At 44.1% G+C, this 21038-nt stretch overlaps 1 long non-coding RNA gene across 1 annotated transcript in view; it reads left to right on the top strand.

Moving 5' to 3' along the window:
• The first annotated feature begins 440 nt into the window (after window positions 1-440).
• The window catches only part of LOC149868499 (uncharacterized), a 38747-nt gene continuing 18149 nt past the window's right edge, over window positions 441-21038 (top strand). The window contains exon 1 of the long non-coding RNA XR_016440995.1: window positions 441-1205. This is a non-coding gene — a long non-coding RNA (uncharacterized LOC149868499). The remainder of the gene's footprint in view (window positions 1206-21038) is intronic.

Here is a 21038-nt window from a genome sequence, read left to right as displayed (position 1 = left end):
CCTAATATTTGGTTAGAATCCTTAATAAAAACTTCAGGACAGATGCTCCATTGCACTGCAGCATGGCATTTAAATGCAAAGAGGCTACATCAGAATGGTAGTTTTATATTCATTGTGCACCACTGTAAATGCTTACACCAGTTTCAACATAATACAAAAATCTGATCCTTGCACTGAAATCCCACCCAGGACATTGTGAAGTGTAAAACAACATACTTATTACTCGTGTATAAGGGTGTGTCTCCTGCCCAGCGATCTATTAAGTGGTAACAAACTGAAGCCATTTGAATCGATTTGGAATCTAGTCTGCTTGCAAATAGGCTCTTACCAAACTTCATTATTCATTTAAATTAAGACTGTTTTTTCAAAGGCAGATTAGCTTCTATCTGCTTTATGTACTGTTCAGGTTATTTCCAGACAGGCTTTTTTTCAATCAAACACCTATCATGATGCTGTGCAGGGCCACAAGTAATGTAATTTAAAGGGCAAACTGGTATGTGAGAGTTATTTTTCATCTATGGTCCCATAATGTTAGCAAACCATGAAAAAACAGTGAGGTCTCGGTGCTTTAATTGTGTGAACCATCAGCTTAGATTGAAGGTCTGATTTTCTACTGTCTTAAACTCTTGTAGCCATTTACACCCATGCAAAGTAGGTATAACATGCTACCATCTTTGGAGTGGTACATTATTGTCCTATAATCTCTTTGTGCTGGTTAATTGGTTAATTTGGTATGCAGGGCAAGTGAGGTGGGAGGCCCCTCCAAAACTTCCATAGGAACCCCCAGCACAGTCAAGGGTGGGATGTGGTCAGTCTAGTGAGCCTCTCTCTATTTGCAAAATTATGTGGCACAAAGGAGACAGTTTTATGGAGAATCTTTGGAGTTTAGGCTGCTAAATTACCTAGGTGCTTATTCATTGTGACATGAAGAAGGTAATTCTGTTCCTGAAATCTTGTTTATCATATTTCCTAGTTACACAGTTGGTTCAATAAAAGGCATCATAAAAAAAACCCTTGCCTAATTATTTATGTAAAATACAGCAGCTTCAAGAAGAAAGACCGAGAGAGGGGCCCATTTTAGAAAAGCCAGTATGCTAGTGGATAGGGCAGTCTCCTTGGATGTCAGTCTCTGGCTCAAGTTTCTGCTCTGTGTAATAAGAAGAGACTCAAACCTTCATTTCTTTGATGAGTCACCCAACCAACAGGTGAGTAGCTATTGTTGTGTGGGTCTCTGATTTTTTTGTGAGCAGTTTTGAAAGGTTTCTATTTCACAGGAAGATTTTTTTTTAAATCTTTAAAGATGTCAAGGTTCTCCCTGCTTCAGTTTGTCGTTCCAGATTAGGTGACTTCAGCAGTATTAATCCTGATCCTCTTAGATCTCACCTATTCCTGGCAAAGTTGGTGTTTTGCTTACTTTTCATATATTACCAAGTACCTGAGATGTTTCATATAGTTCATATACTTTTCAGTGATTTCTCTGGTACCATTGACTATTCATTTCCACAGAATATAATGGTGTCTTAGTTCTGTGGGGTTGACAACTTTCGCTGATTTCCACCTGTTGTTGTCTTTTACCATCTGGGCTAACTGAGCAGCTGTTGAACTGGAAAACAGTTTTGAATATCTATTGAAGTGAAGTTTGTGTTACATTTCCTTTCAGAACTTCTGGTATTTTGTGCTTTACATACTGTGACTCATAGGGGTAATCTTTTTGCAGCCTGTTAGTTTTACAATCTCCATGAAGCCAATGTGGTAATCGATTAGAAGTAAATATTATTTGTCAGATTTTGATAAGCCCTCTGCCATGGTCTTTCTGGGAGTTCATGATCTTGCAGCTTTACTTTGTTTTATATATTTTGACAGAATTTAGGGTGCCCCCTTACTGCCTGTCCCCAACCCCTTGCCTCCATGCCTGTCCCTGCACCCTGCCCCCTGCCTCTGCCTGTCCCTGCCCCCTGCCTACATCTCTCCAGCTCTGCTCCTCTGGGGCAACCAGGAGCAGCATGGCCTCAGCCTGGCCCCAGTCCAGCCCAGCCAGGGAGAAGTGGTAGAAGCTGCCAAACTGCCTGGGTTGGAGATGGGGGTACCAGAGCAAGCAGAACTTAAGAAGGGACTGGGCAGCTGAGGAGGCAGTGGCAGCAGTGGTGGTGGTGGGGGTAGGCAGAGGCATAGGCACAGGGAGCAGAGGCAGAAGGAAAGGCTACAAGTTCTACTCCTCCATCCCAGTCTCCTCTGTGCTTCCCCTGGATGCATGCCCTTTCCCTCCCAGATGAGCTATTCCAGTCAGGGGCAGGCAGCAGCATAGCTTCAATCCTGAGCCTGGGGCCAAAGTGGAGCTGAGCTGAGTATTTGAATCCAAGATGAGGCTCCCCTGGTGTTGTTTGAGGGCAAAACCCCATCATCTTGGATTTGAATACCGGTAAATACAGTATTAGGCTGCTAGCTCTGTAACTTACATCTGTAACCACTGTGAATACTTTCTGGGGGGTGCTATATAAATAATAATATTAGGAGCATGTTTAACATTGACTTCAGCAGGAGTTGAGTAAAGACTGTTGTGGGCCAGGGTGGCGCCGTTAGTAATAATGCCATCTTTGTCAGCAGACCTGGATTTCATGAATCCCTTTGAGCATGCGGCAAGGCCAAGCCTTCCCTTACCTTTAAGGTTGAAGAGGGCTTTAGTTAAAATGGATATATTTTGAGGATCATTTATGTTTGTTTGCATTTATAACATGGAGTACCCTGATTGGTTGCTGAAAGGTGGTTTTAAAAATGTGATGGAAAAGCAGTAAACTAAAATAAAAATCCATATTTTTATTGTTATTTTTCCCTGGCATAAAGTTGGAGCCAACATTACATCTTGTGATCACTGCATGAAATCTTACTGAAACCAGAGGGGGGGTAGTAAACTATTACACTGTATTTCAGGTAGTTTTAAGAAGCCACTGAAGCATCTTAATAGAAACGTGTAGCTGAAACAAAGTAGGAGCCTCCACCTTACAGAGCAAGGGAACTCCAGGGGGTTCCCCATTCTGTGCCTGCAGATGCTTGCCCCAGGTCAGGGTCAGACACATTGCTCTATGGCAGTGGTTCCCAAATTCTGACAGATTGCACACCACCAGTTTAAAATGATATAACCTTATCTTAAGTATCACCAGCAAATTTTTCAGTTCAACTTTAAGTACCACGAGCGAATTTTTGTCCTATAAAAAGTAATTATAATAAAACTAACATGTACCATTGACAGGTTGTCTGTGTACCACTGGTGGTGCCTGTACCACAGATTGGGAACCACTGCTCTATGGCATCAGGATTCTCCGTGAAGGCCCAGGAGTGGCAAGGGCCCAATCCTGCAGGACCAAGGCCCTAGGAGACATCTTACCAATCAATCAGATCATTTGTTCTAGGATGCAGCTGATCCCATGACAAAAAATGGTGTTTGTTGCCATAGGCTCCTTGTTTTCAGATGGGAAACATTCCCTGTTTTGCAAGGAAATAGCTAACATACAAATAAAAAGTTTTAGTTTATATAGGAATATTATAGTTAATAAATATAGAACTATTATAGCTCATAATATAGGAGTATTATAGCTCATAAATATAGGACTATTATAGCTGTACAAATAAAGCATGGACAGTAGTCACATCACCAAGTTTTGAGACTAATTCTGGTCTTTGGAGGAACTGTAACTGTGGCTTGTATCAAGGGCATGTCCTTTATATCACCTTTTCAGACTAGTTTGGAGACAATTTTGTAACTCTGGGGTCTTCCTTGTATTCTCAGCTCTTTTGCTTTTCTACTGGGATTGTACAGCCAGAACCATTTTGGCTGTAAAGCCAGTGTATGAAGTAGTGGCTTAGTATGGTGATTCTGTGGAGAGGAAGAGCCAACAGAGCAGCTCTTACACACTCAGTATCTCTGTTTACCAGCAGAGCAAAGAAAAGGTGGTGTGAATAGAGGAGAGGATTATAGCAGGGATGCTTCTACCTCACTATGGTTTGTCAGCTGTTTTCAGGGCTGTTGGGACCCTGAGGTTAGGCTGCTCTGACATAGTGGGGCAGGGCTGGCCCATAAAAGCAAAATAAGGGAAGGGCATAGGTGAGCTATAAAGCATCTTCACCCTCTCTCACTTCTGCCTTGTGCTCTGTATAGCTTAGACCAGTAGCTTTCAACCTTTTTTTCATTTGTGGGCCCCTAAAAAATGTTGAATGCAGGTGCAGACCCTTTTGATTTGTAAGTGTGGGCGTTCACATACTTTTGATTGCTTATAGTCATCTCTGAGGACTTGGATATAGTCTGTGGACCCCCAGGGGTCCACAGACCAAGGTTGAAAACCACTCCCCAGAATCTGGCCTACAAATTGAAGAGCAGGTTACATGCTCTGTACTCAGCCAATGTTTGCTTTATTATGCCACCTCTGTGCAGTTTCTTTAGGCTTCAACTTCATTTTCAGTTAGGGAATCATATTTCAGTCAGTAAGAAAGCCACGAGCCTCCATCTTGCTGCTGTTACTGCCCTCACTGCCAGCTAGTTAGAAATGTGTTCTGATTTGCAAAGGGGGATGGGGAGGAGGTTACAGCAATGTTATCCTCCATTAGAAGGTGGGGCTATGGCTGCATCTGATGCAGTAAGAGTAGTGCCAGTGCCAGTATTAGAAAGGAAAACCACTGTGGGAGATCTTTGTGTGGTGAGGAATTTTCAATTATAGCAGGATATATCCCCGACTGCTCAGTACTAGGCCAGTTGAATTGGAATCTTATGAATAATGACGTAGCTAAAGAGGTCTGTATAGCGCATAGTTCACTACTCTGAATGTGATCTTTTCAGTACTGATATTTTCACAGTAACTGTTACTCTGTATTTCAAAATTCATATCCACAAAACAAAAAATAGTATTAACAGCTTACTAGAAATAAAAGCCATTTTATTAATTTATTTATTAATATGGAAAGACCTTTAAGCTGTCAGAACTGATCCAGGAAATAAAAAAGTAATTAAAAAAATCTAGAAGTCATGAGTCAAAAAAAAATCAGGTTAGAGAAGAGGATTTCTAACAATGTGTGAAGTGTTTCTTGCTTTCTACTAGGCAAGTAATAATGTGAGAAGAGATTATCTGGAAGTGGTTCAGGACTGGCTGGTGTTCACATCCTGTCTGTTACTATCCTCCTGGAAATGGTTTTTAGACGTTAGTGGAACATTGTAACCTTTCTTTATCCCTACTACAGACTTCCAGGCAGAAGTTTAACAGAACTTTAGTAGAAAGGGTATAATCTCTTCAAAATGTCACAGGTCTTTATGGTTACTGTTCTCAAACCCTGTAGGACAGCCTGTCCTCAGGGGACAGCAGGGCAGGCCCTATGAGGACAGGCTGCGGGACCTGAACCTGTTCAGCCTCCAAAAGAGAAGGCTGAGGGGGGATATTGTGGCCTGTTATAAACTAGTCAGGGGGGATCAGCAGGCACTGGGGAAGTCACTGTTTCCCCGAGCACCGCCAAGAGTGACCAGGAATAACGGTCACAAGCTGGCAGAGGGTAGGTTTAGGCTAGATATCAGGAGGCGCTACTTCACGGTCAGGACGGCTAGGATCTGGAACCAACTTCCAAGAGAAGTGGTGCAGGCTCCTACCCTGGGGGTGTTTAAGAGGAGGTTAGATGAACATCTAGCTGGGGTCATTTGACCCCAGTACTCTTTCCTGCCATGGCAGGGGGTCAGACTAGATGATCTGCTCAGGTCCCTTCCGACCCTACAAACTATGAAACTATGAAACTATAAGACCAGATTTTGGCAAGCCCATATGCAAGTGTTCTGAAACAGAGGAGCAAGATTGGCGTACGTGTCTTGGAGGAATGTAAATACAAAGTCCATGACTTCCACAGGTTGCCTCAAAGTATATATCTACTGGGCACAATGCATGGCTGTGTAGAAGGTGTAAGTTGTAGCCATACTAGTCTAAAGCAGGGGTGGGAAAACGTGGCCAGTGGGCCAGAAGTAGCCTGCCAGGCCATTCTATCCAGCCCGTGAGGCCCCTAAAACATTTAGAAAATTAATATTTATCTGCCTCTGGCTGCCTGTCATGTAGCCCTCGATTGCTTGCCAAAACTCAGTAAGTGGCCTTCCACCCAAAAAAATTGCCCGACCCTGGTCTGGAGACCTAGGCAGACAAGGTTCTTTGGGTGAATCTGATATCTTTTATTAGACCAACTAATAGTTTTTTCAACTATTTAATTTGGCCTAATAAAAGACGTCAGATTCACCCAAAGAACCTTGTCTGCCTGTATAGAGATACTTGTGTTAGCTAAGAATGAGATTGGTGGGGTATTGCAAATAGGATAGCCCTGTTAGTATGGTGTTCCTCTGAGAAGCTAACATAACCTGGGCTCGTCATGGCCTAGTAGTCCATCCCAGCTCACAGTGCAGACATGACCACTGTGGGGAGTGTAAGAGTATGTCCTGTTTGTCTAGGACAGTGGTTCTCTACCTTTTTTGGACTCAAGGCACTTCTCTTAACCTTTATGAATTGAATGACACCCAATTTAAAAAACTAATTTAATTGAGTGAATTGAGTGGCAGTCAATTTCAAAAACTAATATTATACTGCTTTCCTCCTTCCAGTGGGGCTGGATAGTGGAGGCCAGGATTGGCCAGGCAGGGATGAGTCTAAGCCCGTGATTATCTGCTTAGCTTATCTGTTTCTCTCTTCACATCTCACTTAACTCCTCACAACTTGAGGTGTCCTTGAAAGGATTTGGTGGCACCCCAAGGTGCCCCAGAACACTAGCTGAGAATCACTGATTTAGAGTTATATTTCCTCGATATGTTACATTGAGAAAGTGTTGCTCCTCTCTACTACCGGCAGCTCTCAGAACATATGAGTGAGTTGAAGGTCACTGCCGAAGGCAGCTGCACATTAAATAATTCTGCTGTGATTTGTTTGAGCTGCTTTTAAGTATTTCATTTCAAAGTTCAGGGAGAGGAGGACTGCTTTCTGGTTGTTGGGATGGGGATCTCATTGCAGGTGGATGGCAGTGTGTTTATACAACATTGTTTTTACAGCTTATCTTCTGCAGGGTGATTGTTCCAGTGTCATGGGGTAATGTGTAGGCGAAGGCTGAAGCATTAATTTAGGAAAACATTGGCATGTTGATTTTTATTGTTTATATTAAACTTGCTCCACCCCAAGCTATATGGACTGAGCAGCATTTTCTTTACAATTTTGGTAGTTCTGGCCTGCTTCAGGCTTGGGCAGGGATAGGCCACAGGAACTCTAAATGGAGGGATTTTCTTTAAAAGTCCCCAGATAGCACTGCCTGATTCCAAAGCACTTATAGCTGCAGCTGAAGTCAAGGGGAGCTGTGCTCTGAACATACTTGTTAGAGCCCGACTTGGATGATTACACAGCCCAGTGGGTAGCAAATTGGCTAGAGGGTTGTACTCAAAGAGTGGTGGTGGACAGGTTGGTATTGACCTGGAAGGACGTGGGTAGTGGGGTATCCTTGGATCGATACTCTTCAATGTCTTCATCAGTGACTTGGACAAGGGAGTGAAGTGGGGAGAAATGGACACACCGGAGGGCAGGGAACAACTGGACAGGTTGGATAAACGGGCAGAAAACAATAGAATGCGATTTAACAAAGAGAAATACAAAGTGCTGCACCTAGGGAGGAAAAATGCAGCACACCTACTACCTAGGAAATGACCTGCTCAGCAGCATGGAAGTGGAAAGGGATCTCAGAGTCCTAGTAGACTCCAAAATGACATGAGTCATCAGTGTGACAAAGTCATCAGCAAAGCTAACGGCACTTTATCGTGCATCAGCAGATGTATGACAAACAGAACCAAGGAGGTGATACTTCCCCTCTATCAGGCACTGGTCAGACTGCGTCCAGTTTTGGGCGCCACACTTTAAGAGGGATGTGGATAACTTGGAGAGGGTCCAGAGAAGGGCCACTTGTATGGTTAAGGGCTTGCAGGCCAAGCCCTACGAGGAGAGACTAGGGCACCTGGACCTCTTCAGCCTTCGCAAGAGAAGAAGTCCCCACCAAGGTGCCCCTGGGGGTTACAAGAAATAATGGCCATAAGCTGGCAGAGAGCAGATTTAGACTGGACATTAGGAGGAACTTCTTCACAGTTAGAGCGGCCAAAATTTGAAATGGGCTCCCAAGGGAGGAGGTGCTCTCCGCTACCCTGGGGGTCTTCAAGAGGAGGTTGGATGGGCATCTGGCTGGGATCATCTGAACCTAGCACTCTTTCCTGCCTATGCAGGGGGTCGGACTCGATGATCTATTGAGGTCTCTTCCGACCCTAACATCTGTGAATCTATGAATCCATGCAGTGTCCAATGACTAGGGAGACGACAATTCAATTGCCCATGGATCCTGTTACTCATTAGCCAGAGCAAGCAGGGAACAAACACCAGCACACATTGCTCGCAAAAGCTTTATTCAGAATGGAGACAGCTCCAGACAAGGGTCCCTCACAGACACATAGCCCATGAACCAGGGGGCCCGCCCCAAACAATAGTTCTTTCCAACATTTATACACCTTGGTTCATACTTATTAACATTTACCCACCTATGTCCCTCCTTCTGTTCCACCCATTTCTCCTCCCATTTCAAGCTCCACCTCTGTTTACTGTTTTCTTCCTTAGCATGGTATTGGTTATGCATTTCATTCATTTACAAGCCTCTCTGCTAAGAGCTCATGCATAAGACTTTGACCCGCATATTCTCCCTGTCACCTGTGGTTTCTTGCTGACTTCAGCACCATTTCCAAGGCCGTACTTCTGCTTTGTCCCCTAACAATAGCCGTTGGTCTGTCTCCTATTTTTACACAACACGTCATGCACTTTGCACGCTATCCTTTTGTTAAGAATCCACTTACTTAAGCATTAGCAAAATTAGTTACTTTTAATATATCATCCAGCCTTGTGACCAGAAGCTTTTGCTGAGACACAGGAAAAAGCCTTCATTCAGCTGCACATTTAGTGCTCCCCAAAATCCATAAAGTTACCCTAACAATAATTAACTGTTATACCCTGAAAAACCACATTTCAGGTGGCTGAAATCCAATCCTCCAAACTAGTGGAGATTAATGGCCTTAATTTGTCTGTGCCTCAATTTTTCATCAGTACCATGTGGACAATAATCACTCATTTGAGAGAGAGGGGTGTTCAGAAAAGAAATGAATAAATGTTCATAAAGTTCTCAGTTAATCTAATGATGAGAACCACAGAAAAGTCATGGAAAACTCTGATTTCAGTGTAGGGTTTGAATAGCATGCAGTAACTATTGAATCACAAGGAAAAATGTTGCAAGCTGGTCAGTGAGTGTCATCAATGCTGTGCACTGAACGAGGTAGGCTTCTTTGGAAAAAAAGTTTGTCAGCATGAAATTAAGGATCATATCACAATGCATATGCCAAATTTACTTTTGAACTTCTTTCTGAGAGAGCTTAACTTGTAAATGCTTGACTTGACTATATTAATAATGTTCTTTTAATGGAACTTTTGTGTGTGGGATTATGTATTATACACTCAAATAAAGTTCTTATGAAATATATGTAGCTTACAACAGTTGATTTATACTGATATGTTCCAGGACCAGAATATTATAAATGGCATTTTTACAGTATATGCGATCTCCTCACTGCCCTAGATTGACTCTGACTTAATATTATACTTTCAACTTTTGAGAAGCTTCATGTGACATTTACCCCTTTTAAAACAATGTACTGGAAACATGTTTCCTTTTTTGCTTCCCTCCACACAAAATGTGGAATTTCCCCCAGAGCACACTTGCTCTGAGACACTGAGCAGGTATCCTAGACCAGCGAGCAACAGGTTTAGGAGCTGATGTCTCAGGGTGCTTGTGAACATGATGCCATTGCCACATACATGTAATGAAAATGGCACACTTTGTGTGGCTTAATGGCATCACACTGTACATGTGCAAGAGTTCTGGGGATTTTAAATGAGTTTGCATCTTTGCAAACTAAACTACATGCTGATGTAGTTTAGTTTGCAATGTTGCAAATTCCCACTAGTAGCCCACCCAGGTGACCTGGGGCAGAAGGAAGGAAGTGCTGCACCTGTGGAAGGAAGGACGGGAGCCCCTGCAGCTCAGGGGCAACTCGGCCTACCAGCAGCTGGCCCCCCTGGCCACAGGCAAACTCCAGCTCCAAAACAAAACAAAACAAAGAATCAGGCCCCTTGTCATAACATAATGGAAAAATTTAAATGGTGGTTTTCAATTAAAAACCCACAGTTTCAATTTAAGGGGCTTAGAATAAAACCCTGAGGACTAAACCCGCATCACATGTACAAGCACCCTCGCTCTTCATGGTTAAAATTTCCCTTGTCCTGCTGCAGGAAATGCATAAAACAGACACTCCTCTTGGGATCTTTTGAACATGTTTTCCAGAGAGCTTGGTTTGGCAAAAGGAGAGCACTCCCCTTGCTTGGCATGTAACAACAATGTATCATCTGCCTTTTGCAGGTTGCTGCCAAGCTCATTCCAAATATGATTATTTAAACTGTGAGCTTGTGGGGCAAGGATGCCCTTGTTGTTCTGTGTTTGTGTATGTCAGTTCACAGCTGGGGCGCTCAAGTGTTGCTGCAATAGAAATAATCACAGATACCAGTGTATTTAGACCAAGTCATAACTAGCTTCTGCATTGATACTGAGTTTTATGAGTGCAGCACAAGGTGAAGGTAGAAAAGGCTAATTCTGAACAGTGGAGCTATTTTGTCATTACTACTGGCTGCCTGGGAATCCCCTTGCCCCTTCTGCTTCTGCACACTTATTTTGCAAGGGTCAATGGCTAGTGAATGCACTGAGTAGCAGATCCTCCTTTTATGTGTGGACATGAGGGCACGCTAACAGAGCAGGCTTCATGGTCCACAAAGGCTACGGGCATTCTGGCTATACTCTCCAAATACAACTTCCTTCTCTATAAAATAGTCTTGCAACGGTCATGCTACAGCTCAAGCTCTCTGTAGCTAAGAAGGGGCCTGACTTTGTTTCTGCATCTTGCAATTAGGAAAGTTGGTAATAAAACCCAGGGCCCTTTTTCTTAATTGCTGGAGGCTGTCCAGATGGAAGAAGATAAAGAACCCAGAAGTTTATTGGAGCTGTGGGTTGTAGATTCCACTCTGTGAGATACATCACTTAGGTTAAGATTCACAAAGGGATTTAGGTGCCCAAGTCACAGAAAGGAAGTCACAACCTCAAGCGAGGTGCGTAAGTTCCTTATACACTGAATGAGGAGAGTTAGGCATCTCAGGTGGGGATTCATAACAGCCAGCATACTGAGCAGGGAGATGCCCAGACTAGCTAATAGGAAACACTGAAGTGGAGTCTGTGTCTGAAATCCAGGGCTTGGGTGCTTATGTATGACTGAAATTCATATTCTGAAACCCCTTCTGAATGAGGCATGAGATAAATGCTGAGCAGCTAAATCTTGCTCATGTGATGGCAGCCCTGAGCATGCACAGAACCAGAAATACAGGCGCTGAAGTAAGCTTACTTGCCAAAATGTTGGCATCTATAGAATCCAGGTGCCTGGGCAGTTCAGTGGGGGGTTTTGTGGGTCTCAGATTTAGTTGCCTACATCTCATGAAAGTCCTTTACATACTTAGATGCTTTCACAGATCTAAGCTTTAATTTTATATGCTGAATTTCCCCCATCTATAAAATAGAGCTCATAATAATACCTCTTGTCTCCCATTCTTTGTCCTTTGCAAATTCTTTAGGGCAGGTACTTTTTCCTTGTTATGTTTGTTCAGCCCCTAGCACTGGAGGTCTAATCTCAGTCCCTGCACATGACAAATCTAGTGTCATAGAATTATAGAAAAGTAGGGCTGGAAGGGACTTCAGGAGGTCATCTAGCCCAAATCCCTGCTCAAACCAGGTTCATGCCCATCTAAACCATCATAGACAAATGTTGGTCTAACCTATTTTTAAAACTGCACAAACAACCCTCTCACAAAACTCCAAGCCACAATGCCCCCAAACTCCAAGAACATTCAAACCTGCCACAGGTACAGCAGAGGGACAAAGACGCTATCAGTGTCCTGCAACTGCACGGACAGGAAATAAGTTTGTTAAAATACATCTGAACAACCTGAGGAAGAGCACCATGCAGAGCAAAGCAACTCCCGCCCCCGAGTCTCTGCCAGTCTGGTGATAGATTAAAATTTCTTTTTGATCCCAAATGCAACAGTCAGTCTGACCCTGGGGAGGAGCAATGCTCCTCAGGCACCTGGGTTTTTCTAGTCCCAGGCACACTCTCCAGCCCTGGCTTCAGCTAACAACTAATGTTTCAGAGGAGGAAAAATAAAAGGGGGGGGGGGAGGGACAACAACCCTGACCCCCTGTAGCCTTCCCAGCCTCATGTGGCAAACAGCAAAACCCAGGCGCATGGGAAGAACCAAACACCCTCCACTCTGCACTGCAAATGGGGCCCTTCAGAGCTAATTCCAGGTATTTCTACTCTTAGATCATCCCTGAGAAATGCTTAGCCTACCTCTTCTTAAACCCATCTAATGATTTCACAACTTCTCCAGGCATTTTATTCAACTCCCAGTTTTATTCTCACTGGCAAATAATCTCTTTTCTTTTAAAACATGTGCGTTGTACACATCATGGCTGTTGTGTTAACCTATGTTCTCACTACTTCTCTAGTATCAAAGTATTCCTGGCATGTGATCTGAAAGACTCTGGGGGCATCTACACATGCCCCTACAGTGCTGTTGTTACTGTGCCAGCGCTTAGTACTTTCTTTTGCACTGAGCATGGTTATTTTTAGCCTTTCCAAGCTATAATGTTGCTACAACGATGTAGCATCTTGTGTAGATGCACCCTCTGGATACAAAAACTCCATGTAAAATTACTTGAGGAGACAAGGTCTGAATAGCATCATAACTCATTGTAAGGGATTAGTGTTCTGTTTAAAGTCAGTGCAGCTTTTTGGTGAAGGATGGCTGAGTTTACCATTTGGATAAATGTAATTACTTTCACATAGTAACAGCATGGTAACATGCTCTAAAAGTGTGAGAGAATGGGCAGTGAAGGGCAGAGGGCTCAGCCCATCTCAGACAGCATTTGGATGCTTACACCATTATTAAGGATTGTCCTGTGCAGAGTATGAATGAGCAGATTCTTGCTATGAGGTGCACTGAGATTCTTGAAGCAGGACCCAGTTTTCCCCAACACATTTTCTGACCCTGAGGTGGTGATCATGTCACAGTCCATCACAAGACTCCAGGTCACTTTTATTCACAAATACATACAGCAGATACTGTATAAAGGGTTACTTCTTAGGCATTTTCACCATGGCAGGAGTTCTCCCAGCAGGAGAGTTTCATGTGATCCAGAAACAACTTTGGGGGGTTATTTAGCTGTTGTTCTTTTCCCTCCCTCAGCCTTTCTGTGACTGATGTTGCTTGAGGCTTAATTTTTTTCTCTCTGCTTTGTTTGTTCAGAAATTATTTTTACAGCAAAAGCCGTATGTTCTCTGTTATTTAGAAGACAGCTAGCCAAACCAAGCTAAGCCAATTGCCAAATGCCCTGGAGTATAGTTCTGTGAGGTGCTGTGTCTGCTGGGCCTTTGTAAATGGTTTCCATATTTATGGTCTCTGCACCTCCACCTCCTGTCTTAAGGCCATTCGGGGGAGTTGGCTTAATAATTTCCAGATGGTTCCCTGAAAAGGACATAACAGAGCATTTTTGACTACTCTAGGAATAAATCAAGTCCCAGAGCCTTCTTATCAGTGCAATGTCATGCATGCTGTTACTGATACAAAACAAATTGCTTTACCACTGCGCCAGATAAACTGTGGGCAGTGATGTGACCCTGATATGCCCTTCCATAGTGCATGTTTGAAATCTCTTTTGAGTCTTGTGCATATATAGCTTCATCTGGCTGCTGAGGAAAAGGCAGCCTTGTGTCTTAAAACCCCAAGTACTCTAAGATTAAGCTCCTTTCTGTGTTTGTATTTTTGGTAAAGATTTGGTGAAAACAGACCAGAGAAGGAAATACATCAGTCATGTGATCTTGCTGAACTTCAGAAATAATAACTACTTCTAGCTTTCTAGCAGGGTCCCAAACTTCTGTGCAAAATATGACTACGCTGCAGGGTATTTGGGTAGTATAAAACCCCAGGCACAGTAAGAGTTCCATTAAAACCAGTGTGATTCCACATAGGAACAGAAGTCCATGTTAGAGGATTACCATGGATGATCAGGTTTTCCCTGTGCAGGGGTTGTATGACATGGCTGCTTCTGGCCAGGAATATACCAGTTGTTTAAAAATGCATATATAGTTGTGGCATTCTTGGGATTCATGAATTTACATGTGTCTTCAGGATGACTCCCAATGATGCTTGAACAAATTCAGTTGTGTTTTTTTTCTTTTGAGGCTTTTTACTTTTCCTTTCACCTCCATCACCTACAAAAAGATTGACTTTTATTAGTAGATGTTTAGGATTGGGAATCCAGAAAAGAGGACAATGCTGGTAGGGAAATACAGATCCCCAAGCGAGGAACTAACAACAGAGGGATGGGGGGTGAGGAGGGAAATGCAACTAGGTTACAGGAGATACGATGCTGGCCAACTAAGCCCGGGGGTGGGGAGAAGGGGGTGAGGTTCACGACGCTGAGAGAGAAAGGAGATAGATACACACAAACCTGTTACAGTGGTCCGCAGTGGTGGAGGAAGTGGCTCGAAGAAAGTGGCTCAGTCTATGTAGAGTCTCATCTTTGGGCGGAGCAGGGTTGTCCTTTGCTGAAGAATCCTCTTGGAAGTGAAGGTCCATCTGGTGCAGAGGGGGGGTGGTGTCAGGCGGTCCCCCTTGAGCCTGGTCCAGCGGCGGTTCATCTGGTGGGGTTGGAGTACTGGTGGTGGCCCGTGATGTACTCCATGTAGATGTCATGAGACCAACAGATGGCGTCGGACACCATGAGGCAGTGCATCAGCTTGGCGTAGTGGTAGGAGATGCGGCAGGCATGCAGGATGCTCTCATTGCTGGGGTCCCAGGCTCCGAGTGTTCCCATGATGAGCGTGTTGACCATCACGTTGTAGCCGCAGCCCCTCAGGATGTTGGCCAGCGGGGTGTACTTCTCCTGCTTGCAAGCCCGGCCGTCAGTGAAGGCTTGGAGCTGGTTCTCAAAGGGGATGGTGATGTCCATGATCACAACCTTCTTGGCCTTCTCATTGGCGATGATGATGTCGGGTTGCATATGGCTCTCACAGTTTGGGATGGTGCAGTTCACGGAGACCTCCCCCGCTGTGGCCAAGATGGCTCTCACCAGGCGGTCCTGGACAGTGCTGTGGCGGAGCAGCCAGCACATGGGGGAGGGTGTCTGCCATGTAGCCGTACCATTGGCACCTCTTGTCCCGGTGGCCAAAACAGACAGCCCTGTTCAGAGGCAGGTGTGGTGGAGGAAGCGCCAGTCCGCGAAGCGCGTGAAGCTCCCGCTGGGCATGAAGTGGTTGCTGGAATCCCACTTTGAGGTGATGTCGAAGACCTTGCCCTGGTCAGGTTTGGCCCTCAGGTTGCTGGCGTACTTCTTTCGGACAGAGTCCTTCAGGAACTTCTCCAAGAAGGTCCTCGTGCGGGGCATCACGGTGACGCGGTTGGTGTGTGGGGCTGGTTGCAGGGAGAATCCCAGCTCCTGGTGCTCCTTGGTCCAGGTCCAGGTGCAGCTAATGCATTTCCCAAGGCAGCAAGTGGCGTTGTGGGCTCAGCTCCACAGCAAGGCTATATGGAGCTAGGTACAAAGCAGCTGTTTGCAAAGGCATGACCCTCATTCTTGGCATTACGTGCAATTAGAATGCTTGGAATTAACATAGAAGCTACAGAAAGCAGGCGTGTATCAGATTAATTTCTATTCTTTGGTAAATTTTCTGAAATTCAAACTGGAGAGAAAGGGAGCGCTTTTATTTGTTTGGTGAGAGGCCTTAGCAATCAATATCCATTAAGGATAAATGAAATTTTAACTCTAATTCAGTATTTCTGATTCAGAAATCTCCACAGCTTGGATCCATCTCTATAATGGATTTCTAGGTGTTTTTCCTTGTGAGTAAAATATTAAAATAAAAAATTAGTTTAGTAAGTTTTTATGCTAGAACTGCCTCAGAAGTGAGGTAATGGCAGAACTAGGAAAAAAGCTCAGTAGCCCTTATTCCAAGCCCCTTGTCAAACCAGTAAAGAAAACTTCACCAGTACCATCACTTAATCCAAGGTGTTTCTAATAGGCCAGTTACCAGTGTCCACATACCAACATTATTGTACATACTGCACTGTAGAACTACCCTGGATTATTTTATTTTTATTAGAAGGGACTTTGTGTGTGTGCATATTGAACATCAGCTGTCAGTTATGGCAAGAGCAATTGTGAGCCTTCACTTTTCTCTTTTAATTGCGGGTGGCTTGTTTTTAACAAAACAGTTTGCCATTAACACAAATATGTCACCCATGTTATTCTGTGAGTCAGTCAAATATTTGCTTCTATTTATTTTAATCACTGCTGGCTTCTCTTTCTTTCTGCAATTTCATTAATGTTGGATTAAAGATCAAATTAATACCAACTGTTAAATGTCCAGTTGGTAGTGCAGTATGTGTTTTATATTAGTAACTGTTGGCCTTTAGTTAGACGTTATCATCTATGCAAAATACAAAATAAATGACATTTAGATTTTTTGAAAAATATGCCATGTTGTTTATAGCATGTAAATGCTTTACCTGTCAAATGTAGACCCATTAATTAAAGTGCAGTGCACCGGAAATGATTAATGGTTTCTTAGCCTTACTCATTATGTGCTTTTTTGGCTATTTCAGGGGATTATGCATCTGTGAGGGAAAATGGATGAATTTTATTTCCTAATTCTTTTAATCCTCCTATGTTGAAATTTATCCTACAGTGGCTAAAGCAATTTATTAATGGTGGAATGCCACCATTATTGAATGCATGCTTCTCACATTGTAAACCATGGTACCATAGAGGAAAGTGGTGAATGTGTACAATTCAAATATTATAAAAGCCTAACTCTGTCTGTCTGTCCATCCATAATGCTTTATTCGCGCTCTGATTGGCTGACAGAAAGAGCCAATCAGAGTGCTCCAAGTGTGGGGGAGTGCCATCATGATTCCGAAGCCGTGCTGAGGACCGGAGAGAGGGTGCAAGAGGCAGAACAGAGGCAGCATGAGGCATTAGGTGGTGGCACTCCATCCCAACCCCTCCTCCTCCCCCGACCTCTGGCATTCTTGAGGGGCAATTGGATGTTATATATATATAAACATCCATCCTATGTTTTGGAGAATTCCACTCCATTGTTCATCTTGAGAAAGAGTCAAAGCCCAGATCCAAGAAAGTCCATAAGAACCTACAGGGCAATTAAGGTGGGATTTAGACATTCATGTCCAAGTAAGCGATCCACAGAAACTCCATCTCACTGCTCCCTGAAGGGCCATCCAGTCCTAGTTTTTTTCAAGTAACATTACTTAGGCACTTAAGATTCTCTAGCATGTGTGCCCAGGGTTTCTGCAATGTTGGTACTATCTCATGCCTAAAGCCAGTTGTCATAAATTATGTGCTCCCCCACTCCTGAGCCTATTCCCAGTTCAGTAGGCATGCTCAGAACATGTCTAACCTGCCATTTCCAGCCAGCATGGAGTTCAGCACAAAGTACAGCTTAGTAGATGTTTTCACTCAGATGGTGCTGTTGCCCATCTTTTAGATATAATAAACAAAAGGGTAAAACACTTGCCTCTAACCTCCTAGTACAGTTCTCAAGCCTTCACTATTGCTGTTGTGAGTCCTGATCATAGGTGTCTAACTCTTCCCAGTCACTGTATATAGAATCTAGGTGTGCCTGTTGACCTGCAGGACGTGTGCTCCAACATGCTGTAATTACAATACATTGGAGCAGGCTTGTATTCAAATATTCAGTGTCACCATGCTTCAAATGGCAGTGGGGTGCTTTAACTGAAGCTTATTGAGTGAACTTTAGTTAAAGCACCCCGGGTGCCATTTTGAAGTATAAATGCTGAATACATGAGATATTGCAGGAGCTTTAATTAGAACAGCTCTCTGAAAGCCATGTTAATTAAAGCACCCCCCCTCCCCCAATCTCTGGAGCATGTGTAAAGGCACCCTAGATACTTGAAGTAGATGCGTGAATTCAACTTCCAGGTCTGGGCTCCTATATGTTACTCTGTTTATGGATTGGGCATAAATTCATTTGCCTTCCCTGAAAATTTAACTATAGCAAAACATGGCCTTGAAGAGGCACAATACTAAATCTAACATTGCATTCATCATAGACAGGGACAAGGCATGTTTAACATCATGTCAGCTTGTTGTGGTTAATGCATGGTTCCAGTATGGTTTTCCCATGGCCAGTAGTCCTTGACTGTGCTGACTGTATCATGTTTTACATCAAGTAAATCATTCTGACTCCTCTATTTTAACTTAATTTTTTAGTGAAGATAAGTCCCACGATATGTTTACTTGATATATTTCTAAGCAAGAAATGTTGAAGAAGAGACCTAAGAAGAGAGATCATCCCAGTCAGCTCAAATTATTTAGATAACTGTCTTATCCCTTCACATATTAAGCTAACAAGCTGTGATGTTGTGCTGGAAGACTAATGGGACTTTTTTTTATGCTACAGGAATCTCTAATGTTCTGTTCTGAGCTGTCATGGAAGATCAATTGGAAACTCAAGATTTAATGACATTTTTGCAATTGAGATATACACAGTAATGGTTGCTGTTTTCTGAAAATACACAGAATTCCCTCCCTGCCTTTTGAGTTCTGAAATCGATACCTATTGTAGACATAATGTAATGACCTGGTTAAGTCAAATGGCATTATCAATTGCAAATGAAAAATTCTAATAAGGAACAGTTAAAAACTATGCTACTGTAATTTGACCTAAATAGAAACTACAGGACATGGAGCAGGGAGGCTCCCCTACTGATAAGCCCTATGAGAGGAACTGTGAGGCAGTGCCATAGCAGTAAAGTTTGGCACTCGGGCTACAGCCCACAACGACAGTCCACCCTTACCCACACACAGATCTAGGGGGTACATGCAGTGTTCCCTCTGAGGTGTGCGTGTGTGCGGCCATGCACCTGCCCGGAGAGGAGCCGGGTGCAGAGTGCGGCGAAGGCATGGGACACTTACCAAAGGTAAGCTCCTAAATCCTCATTCAGGGCAGGCAGCGGCTGCTCCCCAAGGTGAGGAGAGGAGAGGCGAGGTGAGGCTGGGAGCCAGGCAGGCTCCGCTGGCTCTGGGGAACTGCTCCACTCCCTCGCATCACCTTGGGAAACAAGGAGGCACATGGCATCAGGGCTGCAGTTTCCCGGAGCCAGCGGAGCCTCACTGGGGCAGGCAGCAGCTCCTCCCTGAGGTGAGGCAAGGCAGGGCTGGGGGCTGGTGTGGGCTCTGCCAGCTCTGGGGAACCGCTCCACTCGCCAGCCCTGATGCCATGTGCCTCCTTGCTCCCCGAGGCGATGTGGGGGAGTGGAGCAGTTCCCCAGAGCTGGCAGAGTCCACAGGGTCCCCAGCCCCCATTTTTGCCTTGTTTCACCTCGGGGAGGAGCCACTGCCTGCTCCACGTGAGGCTCTGTCGCTCCGGGGAACTGCTCCATGTTGTGTACAAGCAACAACACTATTTATGCCAGCAGCCGAAAGGGGGAGGTGGGACTGAAGTGGCATGCTCACAGACCGAAGCAGCGCTCCCATGGACTGAAGCGGCGCACTCGTGGACCACTACTCCTTAGACAGAACATTGGGTACATGCTAGGGCTGTGCGAAGCTTCAGTCCCTGGTTCGATCTGGTGGAAATTCAGCCTGATATGGTGACTGAATCTCCTAATCTGAATCAAATCAGGAGACCCTTAAATCTCTCCAAATCAAATTGGAACCCTCCAAATTGATTTAGAGAGATTTCTCAAGATTTGGTGATTCAGACATAGACACAGCTTTAAATGTTTTTTCTACATACCTCAAGGCACCAGGTGGCTCATCAATGCTGCAATGGTGGGACAGATGGAGTGTCCCACCAAAGTGCAGGGGGCTTCCCAGTGCACTGAACAGCAGACCCAGAAGTGGACCAGATGCACTTCTGGTCCACTTCTGGGTCTGCCGGGGTGCGTGCGGGGCGCCCCCTGCACCCCATGGCTCGGCAACTGGTACCACCTGGGTCTGGGGGGCCACCCGGGGTCCACCCGTGGCTGATCACTGAGCTGGGAGTCCATGGGGGTGGCAGCACACTCTCCAGCAGACCCAGAAGTGGACTGGAAGTACTTCTGGTCCGCTTCTGGGTTCACCGCCTACCATGTGGGGGGGCCCCTGGCGCTCCTGTGCGACAATAAATATTGCATATTTATAAGCAGCGTAGACAGTTCCTGGCATACTCTACTGAACAGAGTTTACAGGGAGAAATCTGAGTAGTAAATAATTATCCTTTTTACTCAGTGTGTAGATCAAGAGCTTTGATCATGCATGCATGAAATTATTTTGAGATAGACTTAAAGGCAATCTGTAAAAGACTTTTTTAAATAGGTTTTGTCCTTTCTCTCCTTTGCCCCGCTACTTCCTTGGGTTTACAAAGAATCCTGGCAAACTTCCCTTTCTCACCCTGCTTAAAAAGTTTATTTTGCTTGTTTTTGCTTTAGAAATATCAAGGAATAGCAAACATGATCTGGTTTTTGCTTTGATGGAAGACCTCTGAGTGGCAAGCCATCTGAAATTATTGGAAGCTTTTGTATGTTTGTTGACAGGGAGTTGTGCTAACAAAGGTATTCTTTCAACTATATATTTCTTAAAAATCAGAGTGAAATAGCTGTTAACAAAAATGAAGACAGTAAGTTTAAACAGTTAGATTCAAAATCATGTTCCTTCTAAACTGATGAGAGCTTTCAGTCTCTTATCTATTGGAATAGTATTTTCACTAGTTCTCCATTTGCCATAAACTCTTCCAGAACAGACAAGACAGGAATTTCTAAGCTGAAAATGAAGCAATAAAAAAT

Source organism: Crocodylus siamensis, chromosome 3 (genome assembly GCF_052110815.1).
Source record: "Crocodylus siamensis isolate JL-2025a chromosome 3, ASM5211081v1, whole genome shotgun sequence".
In the NCBI taxonomy this organism is placed as follows: Eukaryota; Metazoa; Chordata; order Crocodylia; family Crocodylidae; genus Crocodylus; species Crocodylus siamensis.
This window is presented reverse-complemented; position numbering and strand designations above follow the sequence as displayed.